This window comes from Corvus cornix, chromosome 1 (genome assembly GCF_000738735.6).
Source record: "Corvus cornix cornix isolate S_Up_H32 chromosome 1, ASM73873v5, whole genome shotgun sequence".
In the NCBI taxonomy this organism is placed as follows: Eukaryota; Metazoa; Chordata; class Aves; order Passeriformes; family Corvidae; genus Corvus; species Corvus cornix.
Window position 1 is genome coordinate 8,519,196 of NC_046332.1, and position 19,863 is coordinate 8,539,058.

The 19,863-nt window shown below is 39.5% G+C and overlaps 1 protein-coding gene across 1 annotated transcript in view; it reads left to right on the forward strand.

Moving 5' to 3' along the window:
* Nucleotides 1-2,808: 2,808 nt before the first annotated feature.
* The window catches only part of ROBO1 (roundabout guidance receptor 1), a 698,238-nt gene continuing 681,183 nt past the window's right edge, over nt 2,809-19,863 (forward strand). Inside the window, exon 1 of the mRNA XM_039556121.1 lies at nt 2,809-3,126. The gene's annotated coding sequence lies outside the window, so the exon portion shown is untranslated. The remainder of the gene's footprint in view (nt 3,127-19,863) is intronic.

Below are 19,863 nucleotides of genomic sequence, written 5' to 3' on the forward strand. Positions count from 1 at the left end.
ACGCTTTGCTGATTACTGGATATAAAAATGTAATGCTGATATATGACAGCCACAGTTTGCTTTACTGCCTCCCCCTGCCCACATAAACTCCAGTCATTTTCCAAGGGCAAACTGGAAACCAACATGTGCCATCACATATGCTGACCTTGGAAACTATTCCAAAGGGAAACTCTTCCAAATCACCTTTGGCTGTTACGTATGTAAAACAAGAAGATACTTAGAGATCTAGAAAATAATGAAATGTTGCAGTTATCTAAACATGTGTTGGATATTTACCCACTGCATGCATTATCATGATTATGTATCATTGATGTTTACCCTTAAACTACAAAGGAATATCTAAACACAATATATACAGCCTTTTTTATGTCATGTAATGTAGTATACATGTATTAGGCATAAATGCATGTAAACAAGGACCATATAAGTGTACAGATATTACTACTATATTTCAAAGAACTTTGGTTAGCATAATGTTTTATTTATTTGCTTGTCTTCCATCAAGCTATTAGCTGGAGTGATAATTGATCAAGCAATTGCATTTTAATTGTGGTAATAGAGCAGCTTTGTGATTTATTCCTCTTTGTTTTGTTTCACTACAAAGTAATCATCGTCGCTCAGATGTTTAACCACCCACCCAATTTATCTATTAAAACAGTTTCACAGCCATATTCCATTAATCTCTGTAGGCTCTACAATGGGCATAGTAATTTCTCTCCTTCACAGGGCAATTTCTTAATTGTGATAGTGTTGGTTATTGCCTCCTTCATCTGCACTTATACTAATCCAGTCTTTTTGTTAGATTTGCCAATGATTTCACATTACTTTGTTAAATACAATAGCCCAGAGCCTGTTATCTTTTAAACTGATGTTAATCAGAAATCTCCTTGAGGTGATGATGGCAAGTGTAACAGAATTAATAAACTATGAGAGGCATATCCTGAACTCTCAGGTGAACACAATTTGTCCCAAGTAGACCTACAGAAAAACAAAAGCAAAACAGTGGAACAGCATTTGGTCAAAACTGCAAACAACTACAATATCTTCCTTTACAACTTGTATTTACTAGTGCAATACACAGCTGATATCAAAGTAACCTAACTGGAACTTAAATTCCTTCTATTTAACAGGAAAAAAGTATTTATGTGTAGCTAAAGTGATAACTGAAGATGTGTATTCGTAGAAGCTGTTTATTAATTATTCTAGTATACCTCCTCTGACAACAGAAATGCTACTTGTTTGTAGCATTTATCTAAAAGATTAAATACCCCAGTCAAAGCAGCAACAGAATTCAAAGAACAGAGAGTTAGAGGCTTCTTGCAACAAGATGCAAGCTCTTAAATATTCAAGGTGTGAGGTAGATCTTAATTGCAGCACTGAAGACCTGATTTTGATCCCATACTCATCAACATTTCTCTTGTCAGAGCCTACTGATGCACAAAATGCTGATTTCCTCCTGCCCTCTTTGTTGCTCTGTTCCAAGGTGTACAGTGTACTTCACTCAAAGAGTGATTCTGAGAGTGCAAGAGTAGTTTAAACACTTGGTTTTCCTCCATGTTCTATTTGTCCTGTCTCTTTCTGTCTGTACACCTGGTGAAATAATGGGGTAGTGGCAAATAACCTTTTGCTCTATGTATGACTTGTCAATAATACTTGTAATATCTATATTAACTAGACTGTGAAGACCTTGCCATATAAACAACACTTTGCACACTGGACGTTTTGTCCCCTGGTCACTGATTCCCAGTCTTCCCCGTAGGACTAGTGGCATGTTTAGACTTTCAGCTGCATTGTGCTTTGCAATATATTGCAGGCTTTATTCCCAGATAATCTTCATACACTATTTAAAAGACTTCATTACATACAGAGTTTTAAGCCTAATAATTGTCATTATCTACGTGTATGCTTATTATATAAAGTATATTATCTACAGGCAGTAATAGAAGTTTAGCTATGTGTGATACTCCTGCATATACATAAGTGTTTACATTGCTTTCATTTCTCATTATGTTGACCTATGTTGTCATTATCTCACGTTTACCTTCCATGTAGCAGTCGATACACAAATGCTGCATCTGTTTTTTGTTCTTTTCACTGCCTGGATTTTTCATTTTTTTTTTTTTTTCTGTAGTCCAGTGACTCCTTGCACCCAAAAATGGACCGTAATTTAAATATTATTAATTGTCTGTCTTTGTATTCTATAATGGAGAAAACTTACCCAGATAACTGGTTTTTTTACTCTTATTCTCTTTTAATTAGGAATAAGTTGCTTAATTTTAGAGAATGTTTGTTTACCCTCTTTGCACAGAGTAGCAGACGTGCCCTTGGAAAGCCATAACTTGAGAAAGAAAAAGCATAGGGAAGTGGAATTCAATGAATAATTGATTGCTGAAGTAACTACATAATTATCAGGGAACGTGACGGATAATTTTGACAGCTCAGGAGAAGGGGAAAAAAAAAAAAGAAAAAAGAAAAGAAACAAGGCTGTAGACAAATAAAGCCCCGTTTTTAAAAATCAGACACATTTCTCATACCACGCCGCACAATAGCCCTGCAAGAGCAGTTCGGGAAGGGGAGATGGCATGACATCCGTTTAGAATGTGCCTTTCTCCGGCTCGAACATTGCGACGTGTATCACAATGGGCGAGGTAACGAATCAATTAAGCGGGACTCGCCCCCGCCGCCGTCCCCCAGCCCGTGCCCGCCCCGGAGCCGCCGCCGCCGCCGCTCGGCTTTGTCGCTGCCCGGCGCCGGGGCTGTAGGACCCGGGGGGCGCCGCCGCCGCCGAACCGCGGCCGCTGCCGGGCTCTATTTGTATGCAATGCCTCCCGCTCCGCGCCCTAAGAGTAACACGGAGAACGGGGCCGAAAGAATCCCTTTCCGGAGAAGGATTTGATTTTCCAGGGTCCTGATACTGGGAAGAATCCGGTTTCATCCCCCTTTTATTCAAAAGTCTGCTGAACAGCTTGTCGACTTCAGCGCGCTTCCTCTCTCTCTCTCTCACCCTCTCTCTCCCTCTCCATATAAATACACGGAGCTCTGTCCTCGCCCTATGCAAGGAAAGTTGGGAAGGACTGCCTGGATGATGGAACCGCTAGTTTTCTGAGAGCCGCCTGATCCCGCAGGGTGAGTCCCCCAACTCCCGAAGTAGCGGCCGGTGCCGGGGTCTGGCCGGCAGCCGCAGGGACAGGATGGCCGCTCCCCGCTCCCGGGCACCGGCACCGAGCGAGGGAGGCAACAGTTTCCCGGAGGCGCCGGGAGAGGTCACCGCGGGAGCGGGGATGCGAAAGTCGCGAGTGCGCAGGGTTAGCGGTCCAACAAGTTTCTGCGCGGGTACCGGCGGCGAGCGCGTTGTCGGGAAAAGTTGCCGGGGGCTCTGCGGGATGCATCCCCCACGCTCTCGCCGCCCGCGGGCTCGGGTGTGATTAACAAAGAAGTTTGACCGCTGCGCAGCCGGCATCCCTCGCCGTGCCCGCCGCCCGCGGGCGATCTCGGGCTGCCTGTCCGGCTGTCCCGCCGCCGCGGAGCGGGGCGGGGGAGCCGCGCCGCAACTTCTGGCGGGTCGGTCCTCGCAGCCGGGGCGAGGAGCGCCGGCTTTGTTTTCGCCGCGCTTGCAGTAACCTTTTCCCTTCTGGTGGGGATGCCGCCGCTGAGGAGCAGCGCTGCGGGGGAAGCGCCGATTCCTCTACCCCCGCCGATTCCCCGCGGGGCGGAGAGCGCAATTCAGCGGGAGGGGGGAAATGTGCATATATATTTGTTCATAGGTGTATATATATATATATATATATATATATATATATATATATATATGTAGGTAGGTGCATAAGTATCTTTGGGAATGGAAAGCGCAGCACGGGAGGGGGGTGTGACAGCGCGCCCGCCAGCCGTGGGCGGGGGAGCGCCTCTCTCTCTACGCTGCGGCGCTCGGAGGGGATGCGCATCCCGCGGGTGTGCGGCCGCCTCCCCGCACAATGGAGGGCCCCCGGCACGGCGGGGCGGGGGGAGGAGGAGGACGAGAAGGAGGAGGAGGAGGAGGAGAAGGAGGGAGGTCGTCTCCGGCTCCGCTGCAGCAGCTGCTCCTGCTGCTGCAGTGCCGCAGACCCGCGTCGCCCCCGCCCCGCGGGGCATCGCCCTCGCGGAGAGTGCTCGACGCGGTGCCCGGCGCAGACGGCGGAGAGTACCGCGCCCTCGCCGCCGCTGGAGGGAACCGGACCCTGTCCCGATGCGGGGGGGAGGCTCCCGGCCGGCTTCCCTCGGTCCCTGCGCCGTTCTGCCACGCGGGGGGGTGGACCAAGAACCGCTCCTTCGGTGCAGGGCTGGCAGTAGGAATGTTGCCGCACCTGAGTGAGAAGGTATTAAAAAAAAAAAAAAATCAAAACAAAAAACAAAAGAAAAACCCAAAAACCCGCCATAAAAACATATGAAGAGAGAAGTGCAAAACACACATGCGAAATTCAGGATGCAATAATACAACTTTACTTATAACAAGATCAGAATCCAATTTTTTGGTTTTTTTTTTTTTTCCCTCGTGTTCGTTGGGATGTATTAGGGTTAATTAACGATCGATGACTCAAAAATGGATTTAAATGGAGTTAAGATGTTTTTCATTTCTATTTCACGTTTCAGTTATAAAAAGAATTGTTTGGGTTTTTTTTTAAGTTGGTGGTTGTGCTGGGTAAACTGAAGACCTTTAGAGGCTTTTTTTTTCTCTTTTGAGGGAAAAACGTTTTGTGTCCTACCCGTGTTTGGCAGATGTGCGGGTAGAAGGAGCAATTCTCTAATCCTAGACCATTGTGTGTAGATAAACATCGAGGTTCAACTGATAGGCAAGAGCTGGCATTTGTGAAGGTTTCTTGTTAAGCTGAAGTTCACCCTCCTCACTTAAGGAAAATAAGCCTTTGTTGGACGCACTTTGTAGACAAAACAGATTAGGAATGTCCTGCTGTATTATGGAGTAGTAAGACTAATCTTCAAACATCACATCTGACTTTTACTACGTGCTGCTTTTCTTCATTCATTTTATATTTGTCTGTATGGGTGTCTTCTACTTATATCTTGTACTGCTGTACATTCCAGGGGCATTGCACTGGCATAAAGAGGCTCTAGCAGTGTGGAAAGAGATACAGCTTTTGGTGATTAGGGACAAGGAAAGAAGGCAGAAAGCTAGTTAAATTATCCTAGTGCTTCTCAGAGTAATTTATAGCTTTTCAGTCTTCCAGCAAACACAGCCAAACTTCTGCAAATTGTACAGCAATTGTGTCCCAACCCTCTACAATACCAGATTTCTGCAAGCATTTTTGGTACCATGGCTGACACTTGCCTAGAAGCTGCACTGATTTCCATAAGAACCCTCATAAAAACAAAAGATGCCATTGTGAAAACGTGAAACAGCTTAGCTCGGTGATTGTTTATTGACTTTTTAGTCAGTGAAAGGAAATTTCAACCCTTTCCTCTTGCTTTCCCTGGTAATATTGAATCCTTGATATTGAGTATTGACCAGTTGAATATTGGAGAAATGAGGAGGACTCAACCAGTTCTACAACGAGGCATATGCAGGGCATAAACAAAAGGTTTATTAGACAGAGTCTCCCAATAGGTTTTTAAAAAGAGGGAAGGCTATTTGAGTTCTGATGCTTTTCTTTATTTCTTTTGTTTGAGGCTTTTTTTCTCTTTTCCCACTCTGTGGACTTTTCATGTTGTCTCTGATGCAATTGGGTTTGGACCACAATAAGCAACATAATCCACATGGACCTTATAAATACAAAATATTTCCTTCAAGTAGCTTTTCAAGGTCTATGTGCACAACCAAATTTCAATCTAAGAAACAGAGGCAAATATGTTATTCGCAGGAGGCTCAGATTTTATTGGTTTTTAGGAAACCATAAGAAATTTCAATGTATACCAATAAGCACATGCAGTATACTTTACTCATGTGTAAAGTATTAAGTGAACTGAGAGTTGAGAAGTCTGTCTTCTTCTGTCTGGGATTCCCTGACTTGTTAGCTGTGGCATAGTTTAGCAAACTTGTGTAGGTCAACAGGTAATTGTGTAAAAAAGGAGAAAGAAAGAAAAAATGATGATGGGAGAAAGGAAGGGATTTGTATTTTCTAGACCTTTTATGTGAGAGGAATTCCATGGGCTGTGATGTTTCTGTGGTGGAATCAGCTGTCAAGCAAATGAGTCTTTAGGTAAAACCATGAAAATTATTAGGAAACTGTGATTTTTGTTTGCCCAGATTTTGCACTTGCCCTTTTGAGTGTGTTCTGTGTCCTCAGAACCACATAGCAATCTCATGTTGCTTTTCTTTAGAACCAGACCTGGACTCCCAGGTGGCAGGCGGCAGAAGTTTTGTGTGTGATGTGTGACGCCATCTGAGGCTACAAGCCCGTGCTTGTGAAAGAAAGAGGTGGAGATTTAGATAGTGGGCTTAAACTTGACTTTTTCTACTTGGATGTCTTTTCCAGATGCCCTTTTCTGTGTCTTAAAATGCAAATTTTTTTTAAACTTATATCATGTATGTCCTTGTACTAATGTATTTCTGTATGGCCTTGTTATGTTCTTAACTACTTCTTTGTTAACATACAAGATCAGGAATTTTACATATTTTTATCTCTTCTGTTGAGGAAAATATTAGAGTAATTGCGTATCAATACTAAAGTTTCTGGGTAACACTATTTTCCAACACTTTATTTTAAGTTGTATTCATCAAGCCCTGTGGAAATAGTTCATCCCTTGGTTCTAGGTTCAGGAGGAGCTTATGGTCTAATGTTTCTTCCACCTCTTTCCATGTTTCATGACACGATAACTCAAGAAAGTTGAGTGGATTTGTACACATATTTGCCTGTATTATAGGGAAAAGGGTCTCCTCAAGGAAAGTTTAGACAATTTCAAATTTCTACATTCATCAAAGTGATCCACCACACAACAGAAATACAAAGAGAATCATTGTGTGTCCTCCACAACAATTACATGATAGACTTAAAAAAAAAAAAAGCTGTAGAAAGGACAGGGAAAATGAATAACCCTAAAGCCCTTGAAAGAATTGTAAAGCAAGGATCTATACTTGAGCATGTAGGTTAAACAGCACCATTAGGTTTTACAAGACTCAAGTAATCCTCCCCCAGCATGTTGGGAGATACAAGTAAAGGTTTCTTCCAATCTACAAGAGACTTAGTCGACATCCTATGTTTCCCCTGTAATATTCTATCTGTCTAAACTGCTCAGTCCATAAATCTTTAATTCCCTGTCCTTCTAATCATCAACCCCATCAGTTCTCTCTCACCATTGCCAATTTATAGTTTGCCAAACACATCAATCCTTTCCTTCAATTAACTCTGTCCTCCAAACTTCTCCACTGATTAATCTGTCCTTGTTCATAGTGATGTCCAAGTGTGGACCATCCTCCTATCTTCCCTGGCCATCTCTGTGTGCCTTCCATAAGGACGTTTTTCTTTGTTTCTAATCCTTTATCATCCATCTTTTCTTAACCATTTCCAGATCTGTTCTCCAGGTCTGCCAAGTCGTCTTCTCGTACAGTAAATTTGTTTCCCCAAGTGTCCTCTAGATTTTTCCTTTGTCAGTAGTGAACACATTGAGTGTATTTGTCCTCTTTCCACACTCAACTCATCTCTTGCTCCCCAGAGTAAGTTAGTTGATCTATTTACCAACAATATAAGTGTGGCAAGAGAAAATGAGCGGTCAGGCAAGAGCGGTGTGTAGTACAACTGGCGTCAGACAAATACTGTGCGGTTATAACGTTAAGATTTGATCTAAGGAGAGTAGGAGGCAGAGCCCTGAAAGCCTTGTCTTCAGACAAGTGCTTGAGCTTCTGAGCCACAAACTTTCTTACTTGGGGCTAGGGCCCCAAATGTCATCCTTTTCTCCTTGCACAATAGAGATGGAAGATGTTCCTTGTCCATCTTCCATTAACCTGCCTTGAATCATAACATTGAATAGTTTGTTAGGGCTGAGGAGGTATCAGAGACCTAAAACAGAGTCACAAGACCTGGCAAGAGCTGGAGTTGAGGGCCCTCAATTCCACATGAAGCAATTCCAGCCCAATATATCACTCCTTCTTTTTCTCCTCAGTCTTTTGAAGTAAAGAAACTGCTATGGTTTATACTGTAATTCAGGCTGCCTGGATCTTCACCTGGTTCAGAGCACAGGGCTTCCTTCAACCAAGGCATGGCACTGAGCTCAAAAGTCCTTTCATGCTAATTCTGCATCACTCCGCGTTGATCTAAGTTCCCTATCTGAGAAAGTTCTGAATCATCCCCATTCCTCTGGAGAAATTTTCAGGCTGAAGAAAGAAACAGCTTAAGAAGCAATTAGAATGTGGCTTTTTCTATATCTCTTTCTTCAGTTTAGGGGAAATTATTCTGCATAAATTCCATTGCATGCTCTGGATTTCCCTCTCAGAGCTTCTGTGGGAGAGAAGAAATGGAAAGGCACAAGAAATGAACTTAAGCGTGCATCTTTGTTATTCACCCATAACAATTAAGCCTGTTCTGCTCCTAAAAGTGTCATAAGAAAGAATTTGACTTACCTGTTAAAACAGGATTCAGTTGCCAACAATGGTGACTTTTCACACTAAGTTTGCTATAATGGTGACTATATATTCAAAACCAAACATATATGACTATATGATCTAATATATCACACTTTGATGTTTCTAGTATTATATGTGCTTGCTTGAACTCAAAAACAATTGTCAATTAAACTCTTGGTTTATTTTATTTGCCTTTTTTTTAAGTTCTTCCAGCTCTTTTCTTTCTAAAAACAACTGCAGAAAGATAATGGAAGAAATTTTGTCATTGCAAAGCACTTGCTGTGAGCATACGTGTGTTGTATTGCTTAAATCAACTTTTTAGTGTCCTGCAGTACATTCTAAAAAAACCCCAAGGCTTAAGGAACTTTTTTCAAGTCTTCATTAAGAGTTTCACACTCAAAATAAAATAGTGATAGAAAGCACCAAAAAAATCCCTAAAAATGAAAGGTAAAGTGATCCTCCAAACCAATACAGATGTAAGAACAAGTTACCTAACTACAGGAGAGATTTACTGCATATGGTGTTGCCCTGGGCAAATATGGAAATCTAAGCAAATTGCAACTGTGTTTGTAACTTGTTCTTGTTCCAAGAATGCAAATACTTAAGGATTTTAATAAGAACAGCTGGACAAAAGAGCTGTAAGCTCATTTTGATTCATTATAAAACTTTCCAAATTTTCAAAACTTCTTCTAACTGCAATTCCTGCCACACCCAACTTAATATGTGAAAGGCAAATGCTTTTCTTTCACTGTCCTTTATTACCAGTGGTAGTTGTGACTCAGATAAATTACTCTGCAAGTTTATGTCTCAAATCCACCCTAGATGTGTAAAGAACTTTATTAGTGATAAATGAATTTAAGGTTTTACTCTTTGAACCCATGCTTGAGTTTTTATAGCTGGCAACTGAAACAAAAAATCCTTTTTGCATTAAAAATTGAACAGGAAAATTAAACAAATTGTCTGTAAGCAGACAGGACTGCAAACAGTTCTAACTGAAATATTTGAATATGATAAAGCCAACTTCAGTCCCTAGATACACCCCTGATACAGATAAGTATTTTTGGCTAACAGCCCTTCTGACTGTTTTTATAAAGAAGAAAAAAGCTGTTCTTGACAATATTGCACCCATAAGATCTAAGGAAATTCAAAAAGTGTCACTGTTTCCCATACTAAGGTATGGTTATCAAGTTTAACTGCCCATGGCATCATAATGAGGCACTGAAGAAGCTATTTCAAATAACTTTCAGATTGGGTGTGCTGTACATGGATGAAAGCAAGGCACTCTTTTGAACTATCTCCATTCTGTTATGCAAAGATAGGAACACTTCCTCTGGGTGAAATATGAGAGGAATGAGAGAATGGAAAGTATGGCAGAAGGAATTACAGGGTCCAAATATTCTTCATCTTGCACAGAGATTTGATACTGCGAGTTAAATTTAACTCTATTTGCTGAAGTGTATTTTGGAGTAACCCACAGCCTGTGTGTATTAGTGAACCTCATATCAGAAAACAGCCACAGTAAGGAGAGGACCACCAAATAAATAACATATATCTAAATAATGATAATGACTAGATGGCAAGCAAAACCAAGAAGTAGTTTTCTTCTCTTCTAAGGGGAAAATACTACATTTTCCATAATTTTACAGCCATGGTGGAATGAAGAGCATTACATCACTTGAGTTGTGTTCAACACATTACCCAAACCAGAATTTTAATTTTCTACTTCCTCAACAATGTGTAGGATAATTGGTATTTCTCTACCTTGAAGCATTATCTTGGTTGAAAAATATCAAAACCATACTTTAATCAAATGAACAGAGTTCTGTCCATAACAGTTCAACTCAAGAAGAACAAAGTTTTCAATCTTGAAATGTATATGTAAGATATAAGATACAAAGTTTTGGTCTTGGACATGTTCTGAGATAGTGAGGTATTTTCATCTTAAAAGTTCTGATTACAAATATTATGTAGTAAGCATGATGGCTAAGAGAAAGGATGGGCATTTTCATGCCTTGCCATACCTAAACTTGATTGCAGAGGGGTGTTGTGTTTCTATCAGTAGCTTGTGTAATTAAAGTGTTTTTGCTTGTGTTTGCATGTAGATTGCTAATGTGTTATTTCTTTCTTTTTTTTCAATTTCTCACAATATATCCATAATATGAGGAACCATCCTGACTGTGAACTTTATTTCAAATAAGAAATCAGTCTCTCAAAATCTCTGCTAGGAGAAATTTGAAGTAGGTGGTCTGAAAGATTTCTTTATCCTCTCTCAATATCATTCCTTTATTGTCATGTGTGACAGAGCCAATGTGCAATTATGCCATAGCCCATTCATACTGGCAAAATAGTTCACAACTGTATTTCTGTATAAACAAGCATTTTGAATATTGTTTATTTAAATGTTGCACCCTGTTTTTCAAGAAAGGTTATCTTAAATCTGCTAGAATAGGTTTCTACTTTCATTAGGGTAAATTTCTTGTTTATTATCTGAGGTCACAGATATTTATATGCAAGGAAAAAAAATGCCTATAGGCTTGAAGTGGCTGCCTGAATTTTTTGCTGATGGTTACCCTCCTTGGTTATTTTAGGACAATTCATAATGGTATGTATTTGCTTGGCTTGATAAATAATTTTAAGTACAAGTACAATAATTCTTTTGTTCCTCTTCCCATTGATTCGTGCCAATGAAACAATTTCACTTCATGCAACTCACAGCAGTAGGCAGCACTTTAAAAGATGAAATGGGGTGAAACTGATCTTGACCTATACCAAGACATGCAGAATACTGCAAAGTGAAATACATCCGTTTTATTGTGATACTTTTTGTAAGGCTGCATAGTTCATAATCTGCTGCTGCTAAAGTGCCCTCAGTGCCCAGCATCACCCACCTCTGACTAATGAGACACAAGTTCTGTGCTAATCAGCAGAGATCAAAAGAGGCAGTGGCCATAACTTTGCATTGATCCAGAGAGAGCCCAGCCATAGATGGAAGATATTATTCAGAATGTTTTTTTCTGACAACAGGAACCAAGTGTGAATTCTACAGCTTCTCTGCTCATCTGTTTATCATCACAGATCGAGACAGTCAGAAGGGAAATCTATATACTTTGGAAATAGAAAAATAATGCAAATTTCTTCTCACTGACCTCTGTATGACTCTGCAATGCATTCCTAATCTCGGACTACACACTTCTTATCCTGATGTCAGGAATAACCTATAATAAGACAACCTCAAGATATTTCTTGCAGTTTAGTACAAGACAGTTCTGCCCTTTTCTGCTGAGGTGATCATGGGTGATTCTAAAGATCTTTCTGGTTTTATTCTGACTATAATTTAACATGTTGCTGTGCAGAATGGTTCAAACTCTCACACATCTCTGGGAAGGCAGGAAAATTTCAGCTGACCTCAGTTACTCAGACTTTCATTGATTCTTGGCTGAGCTACAGTAATGAGAAGCATGAGAGACTAAATATTTAGAAAACACTAGGCAATATAAAATCATGCAGCACATTTCCTGCTGGGGCTGCCAGAAGCATGTTGACCCTACTCTTTGCATCCCATCAAGTTCAAGGCTTCTGTCTTAATAACCAGGGAGTTTAACGTCTTTGGTCCAGGATAAACAGAATTTTTCAAGCTCTGTAGATAATGTCTCCTTCTGGCCTCATGGAATGTGCTACAGTAAAACTTCTGCAAGGAACAAGATTTTCTAGGGGTGTGTGCTAAAGCACTATGAAACCAATTCCCTGGGGACTTGAGAACCAACATTTAAGTGCACCTTCCCCTCTGAATACAGCACTCCTCTTTGCCGGAGTCTTGTCTAGATTGAATTCACAACACAGAGGGGGTTTGTTTGTTTGTGTCAAGACTGTCTCTCAGAGAGAGAGTCAAATGTGGCAGCTGCTGGTCAAACCCAACCAGAAGACAGAAACATGCTTAGTACTGTGTGTAAGTCACCTGCATGGATGGCATCACAAAATGCCCTAAAGGAAAAATTGAACATCAGTCTGAGCACTGCTTCAGGGTGGGAGGAGGCGGAGAGGAATGCATGGCTGGTTCCAGGTAAGATGGATAGGTTGGACTAAAGCCATGTCTCCTTGTAGCCTTGCTTGTCTGCATAAGATACAGCTGTTCCTCTGTCTCCTTATGCTGCACGGGACTTGTCCCAACCAAAGTCACTAAAAATAGTTTCTGTGGTGAGTGACCTTAATCTTTTCATGACAATGATTTGCTCTATAGTTATATAGAGGCAAACAGATAGAAGCTCTGACATGGAGGCTTTGCATTTCTTGAGTTTTCTTTGGGAAAAATTGAAATTTTGAAATCTCTAGGTCTGTTCTATCTCAATTATATTTCAGGGAAAAAACACTAGAATCAGAAGTATTAATATCTTCATACTTAAAAGGTATGAATGATCTATAAGTTCTTAAATATACCATACTTAAAGATACTGTCTTGTTACCAAATCTTAGCAATAAGATGAAATAAGACAGAATACAAGAAAACATCTACATGAAGCGCTTTACAAGAAAGGAGATAAGACACAAATTGCTGCTCTGCTCCAGGTAACTAGCTCTATGTCAAAGAAAAGCATGATCTAGAAATCTAAATATATTATGAAATACATGATTTATAACGAAAACAACATGCCTTTTCCAGATAAGCAGGGACAAAATAAGAAATCCAAATTACCTCAAGTGGGATTCTTCCTTTTTTGCTTTTCTTTTATTGTTGTTGCTACAAAACTTCCTATTCCAGTTTTGCCCTTTCAACACTTTCTGACAACAGACCATCCTTCATGAAGCAATAAGTCTGTTGTAGGTGGCACTGAAACATTAGTTGGAAATTCAGTTCCTGAGCCTGCTCCTCCCTCTAGTGGAACAGATAACTCTTCTCATCAGCAATTCTGGAAAAAAGTAATGGAAATACATAACCTTGACAGTGTATTTTTCTTCTTTATGACATCTTAAAATGGCTCAGAAAACTTAATGGATAAGAACTGCTTCCATAGGCATCTAAGACAACTTAAATGCTGCTCCACCTGGACCACCTGCTGGTTAGAGCCATTGCTGGAGTGCAGGAATGAGGTGCTGGTTTTGCTCTGCTTTGTTGTTTTTCCCTGGTGCTAGGGAATACTCTGTGGATGTGACAGCTAATTATGTGTCTGCCACAGAGATGCAACACCCCTCTCCAAGACTCTGCTTCAACTGCAGTAGTTTTTTAATTGATTGGTACTAATCATCTAAAGTAAAATGCCAGATAAATCCTTTCCAGTGTGCTTCCAAATTTTAAAAAAACCAAACCAAAGAACAGTGAAACAAACAAAACAAAGAAAAACAAACAAAACCTCAAACCAAATCTACAAGCTGTGTAATTGCTTGTATAGTGCTATGTGATAAAAAAAATAGTGCCATAAATGCAATATCAAATATTACACAACCCATCTTTCTATTAATGTTATTTTTGTTTAATCATAGTATTTCTGCTTCTTTAACAATAAGCTACTGGTGAAGAATAGAGGAGATTCGCTATGAAAATGGAGATTACACACCTGATTTGGGTTAGTGGAGGGAATGTAACTTGGATTTAAAGAAACAAAACAAAGCTGGGTGTTCAGTTGCATTATTACCTACCAGCAATTTTCAATGGTTTCCATAAAAAGTGTTTGAATAATAGAAAAACCATTTGAAGAGGTAGATCTGAGGACCTATTACTTGCCTGGCTCAGCAGTAGCTGGCAAACACTTGTTTGTGACACTGAAGCCTCTTCCCACCACCTTCATGGCTTTCCTTAGACATTTAGGAGACGAACGGTTATCACAGCATTAAAGACTAGAAAATGTCTATGTATGTTAATTATTCAATGATACACTGCATTTCATTATTACCACATGGTTTTGAAATTTCTTAGTTGCTTTTCCAGCTGATTACATTTCCAGTTACAATTTTTTATTACCTTACATAGTAGCAACACAGTAAATAAACACGAGCATCATGGTTTCCACCTGTAACTAAAGCACCTAATTTTGTTTTCTCTGGGTCAATAGGAATATATTCACTAGAAACAGGTCATCAAGAAACAGCAAGGCTCTAGATTCTCTATATCAGAAATAATAGTACAAATGGGAACAAAATGTTTGAATTTTCCTGAAATTTGTCCATGTCTTGAAAGTCTGTTGAGAGCTTTTGAAATGCAAAATATTAATGCATGATTGCCCTAAGAACATATGGATAATAAATAGGAAAAATACTTCACATTACTTTGTGAATGTTTCCTTAAGTATATTTTTCTTAAAGTGGTATATGATTTATGGAGGCTGCCTGTGTGAATTGTACCTCCTACCAGTAGCTTCTCCACACAGAGAAAGAACAGCTTATTACAGCTGTCAGCTAATGAAATGACTCCTGTAGTTCAAGTAGTTGCAGCTTTGGGCTGAAAACTGTGGTTCTGACATTTTTGGCAATGTATACTGATGTCCTGTGGCAGAGGGCTTTTCTTTCACCGTGATGTACAACTACTGCAGTGAGCAAAACACCATGAGGACTGGAGTATCAGAAACCATTTCATCATTAATCTGCTGTTATATTTTTTTGCTGAGCAGCAGAAAGTCTGCCAAATTTTGTGCAGAACTTATCTTTGAGGTCAACACAGTTTCAGTGTGTACAATTACTTTCTTAAGATGTAAAGCTTAAAAAAAGAATAAAAATAGTAAGGGGCAGAGATTGCCTTTACAGAGGGTAATCGCATATCCGTGTTGGAGCTTTGGCTGTCTGGGCACAGGAGGAAATATCTTCCATGTGATATTAGCACATTGTTTGTAAGGCCTTTAGGTCAAGAGCTGTATCATCTTGAAGGCATGCTGCACCTATATATATATATTTTTTTTTTTTTTTTTTTTTTTTGAATTATCAAGTCCAAATATCATGCAAATGAATGGATAAAGCAGCTGGAAATAGTCTGATTCATTACTGTACAGTTTATGGCTGTGCATGTAACTCAAAAAGATGTGACGGCAATTCCAGCATTTATACCTTATTTCTCTGAGTGTAAATGCACCCACAGACCTCTTATTACAGTCTAACTGGAGGGCTGGTGAATAATCTCAGCATGGTTGAGCAGCAAATGTTGGAGGATAATTGGATCTGCAGGCTAAGATAGTATGAGCGTGGAAGGTCTGGTAGGGAAGATTGATAGGCAGTTATTTTATATTGTGTTTGAAATCCACTTTTTGTTTGTAATTTTATGTGGAAGATAAGTTGCCTTTAAAAGTTTAAAATTGTAAGTTTTGACTCAAATGAAAGATTGAGGTTAATGTTCCCTAAATAATGTCTCTGTAGTCATAAGCTGGTGAGCAGAGCATGCTGAAGAGTTCATTCAATAAAGCTTATAAGCCTTTAATTAAATTGTGAAGCCATTTATACAATGCTTTAAAAATGGATCTTTGAACAAAAACTTGAGACACTGGGTTGAGGATCCTCAAGCATTATATGTCCTACAGAAACAGTGCACTTGCTTACAGGATACTTTTCCCTCTCAAGTGAGACTTCTGTGAATTATTGTATATTAAAAGACAAAGTACAGCTGAAGCACTCTGGGTAAATTCCAGCCTTTGCCATCTCTTTGCAAAGCTGCTAGTGGTTTGTTGGGGCTTTTTAGCAAACCTGACTTGGACAAGTGTTGGTGCAGTAAGCCTTCAATAATATTATTACTATCCCTTTGGCCCCTGTCTGTCCATTTTGTCTCCTTTTGATAAGAAATCTGTTCTTTCATTGTTTATCTTAGGATGCTTAACAGCTCAGGGTAGGATACATTTTGCTAGCTTCTTTGCAAAGTTATTCTATTTAATACATACTTGATAAAGCCATAGTCTTTAAGATAAAACTTGTCTGAAAAGAGGGGACCAGTCACACTGGTTCTCAAGCTGGTTTTCACAGTGGTGTTGGCCAACATAGGTGGGGGTCTTGTGCCTGAAATTGGGATGATTTTATATTGTCCCCTTCTCACATGCTTCAAACAGGAAAAGACAAAACATTTGAGCAATTACAATGACAGCCAGTCTCTGTTCATGGCTAATCTTGGAATCTGCTGCCTGACTTTGCAGTTCAGTTTGCTTGCGAGGTCTCACAGATAACTAAATTCCTACAAGTAGCCGAGGAAAAGAGAGAGACCCAAATTAAGGTCCACATGACCACAGTATTTATTTATTCTGAGTCTCACTGAGTGACTGAGCAGTGTGTACTTCTTGGCTGGCTAATGAGAAACAAGCTGCTCCAGACCAGTCCCAGATCCTTTCCTGTTTTGTCCCTCCACATGACTTGGGCATGTGCTGGTGGGAAACTGGGAAATGTGGAGCTGACCTGATGGTATGCACCATTTTCCACTGTGGCTGGAAGAAAGAGGAATGAATTGAAACTAGCATTGTGGTAATAGAGCCAGAGAAGGGATTTAGGACCTGAATCTTTAGGAAGGGAACCTTCACAGCACAAGCTGTTTATTGCAGGCATCCACAGGGACAGCCTATGACATTGTTCCAGAAGAAGCTGAATGGCACAACTTTCAAAGGAAAAGGAAGGGGTGTTGGGGGGTAAAACAGAGAGAAAATCAGGTGTAGTTGCTATCAGTAGTAGCTCCTGAAAATGAGAGAGCAGCCCCTAGATTTACTGACAGGAAACAAATCCATAAATTGGCTGTTGCTCCGTCCCTCACAAATGCAGCTACTAAATCTCTCCATTCAAATAGAAGCTATATGAGATAATCTTAGTTCTGGATTTGAGCAATTACATAGGACTTATCAAATGCAAAGTATTTAGCCTTTATGACTGCAAGAAAGGAGAATTGTTATGTCTTTACCTGTTATTGTACATGGTTAGTGTCTTAAATGAGTAGTGCAAATTACATAAAGGTGATTTTTTTTTACTTTAATAGACCTATTCAATAGCTGTCTCTGAATCTTACACTGCAGCTGCAAGAAAACAGCAAAAACTTTGAGCAGTCCGATGTAGGATACTTTATTTCTTTTGCCTGCTATAGAGCTTTTTCTTTTACCAACGTTTAAAAAAAAAATTATAAAGTTTGAGATGGAAGTATCTACTTCCACTTTTATAATTATGATATGTATATTTCAATTCTAACTTCTTATGACAGGAAATGTCACTATTCTTACTTTCAAGCTTCAAAATGAAAAGCTCAAACTACTTCAAACTATAGAAATTCTTAATCGTGAATAAGATTTAGAGAATATGAGAGGGAAAATAAGCTTCAGCCTGACTTTGAATTCCCAAAGCAGCAACCTGGGATTCAGTGCTTGGTTTCAGTCTCACACATTACACACTAATTGGCAGACAGGACTTTGTCCTTTCTGGGAATTGAATTAACCTTTGGCCGGAGAACTGTTGAAAAATGTATAATCCATAACTCCACACCGTTGTAGAGCATTGTCCTGGAAAAGGACCTAAGTGAGTTTGTTACTGTTTCTCAGTGTTTCACACATCTCTGCCACATTAGTAGTCAACAGGTAATTTTAAAGGCCTGCAGTAAACTTACTTGAGTAAACAGAAAATTGGTGTGCCAGTTGGGTGTTAATTACTATTTTGCTTTCACACTTGTTTAGCAGGAACACCACCCTCACTGTCTACATTTCTAGTACTCACCAATATTTCCAGTCTCCAGCAAAAGTGACACCTGCAGGGTTATGTTATCTTCAGTCTAACAAAAAGGTAATAGTTGTGGGTGATTTTTCCCTATAATTTTGCTTTGCTGTGTTGTTTGGGGGGTTTTCCTTCAAGAATAAGGAGTAATTAGACTGCACTAGAAAATAATCCTGTAGAAGTGATGTTTAAGAACCAAATTAAGCAAGAGTTTGGAGACAAAGACATGTACATAGAACTTGCAGCTAGATGGTTCAGTTCACTTACAAGCTAAACACATCAGTGTGGGAAAAATCTGCCAGGTGTGGGCAACCCCCAAATAAGCACCCTGCCCATCAATCAATACAGGTTAATTTGTCTTTTTTTTTTTTCTGTGCAGCATCTTTCATGGCTTGCCTGCACTCCTCCAAAACCATGCAAACAATGTTTACTGACCCATCTTGTTCCAATTCTGTACATCCATGGCTTCAGTGAACACAAGGACAGTTGCAGATCCATTCTTTGTCTGGAGGTTGAATTGAGCACTATTATGCGGAGTTAATGCCTTTGAGCATTATCAGAAGGAAAGTAATGCTGTTACAGATTTGTAAAGGCTAAATTTTCAGGTTTTATTCATTTACAGACAAATGTTGTGAAAACTCAGTGTCACCAAAGACATAATGACAGTATCTGGCACCATGTTTACCACAAAATAAATTCCCATTCCTTGTGCAAAAGTTATGAATAACAGTGTGCTGATTTCCACTGATCTCTCTGGGAACAGAAGATCAGTAAGGATGAGCAGTTTTTGTGAAAAGAGGGTGATAAATGCAACATAGGAAACAATGGTCCTATTTATTTATCTTTTTAGGCAGTGTGGTCTTGAGAACTGACTGCTGGAGCTCACAGAAATAATTGTAGAAAATAAGACAACAGAAGAAAATAAAAAAAAGAAAAAAGAAAAAGAAAAGCCCCGGCAACCCACCTTAAAAATAACCTGCATTAAAAATCAAATTATATGGTATACCAGTCAACACTGGACATATAGAATGAATACATTAGAGAAAATTGAATAAAAAACAAATCAGAAGCACGGCTCTTTCTGTTCTTACAAAATTACTTTGAACATATTTATCTTTGGGAATGAAAAATTCTAAAAGCTAGTATGCCAAAAATGGAAAAATCAAATTGAATTCAAGTTTATAACTATTAAAATATATAATTGCTTTCACTGTGACAAAATAATTAACATTATTTGCAATAGCAAAAACATATAATTTCTAATTTCTCAGAGGGAAGAAGTCACTCCCATTATAAGCAAGTTAACAGCTGCTAATCAGAATACTGGGGTTTACACGAAGATTGTTGAAAGGCATCATAGTTATTATAATTAGTGCTGAAAGAATAGAAAATAAATAAGTAATCCCATTATCTGTATTGACAGAAATGAAAAATCTTAGACTAAATTATTCCTGTTTTCCAAGTTTGAAATGAATAAGTGTGGCAATCGATTACTTCTTTTGCATTCCCTCTGTTGTACCACCGGCCTTATTGATTGGTTTCAATTAATGTATGCCAACAAGTAAATTAACGTAGCACCTGAGGCATAATTCTCTGGTGGTTCGTGTACACTGACTTCTTAGCATTCTTGCTGTTTTAATTCCTACTGAGCATATTGCTGGGAGCTACAA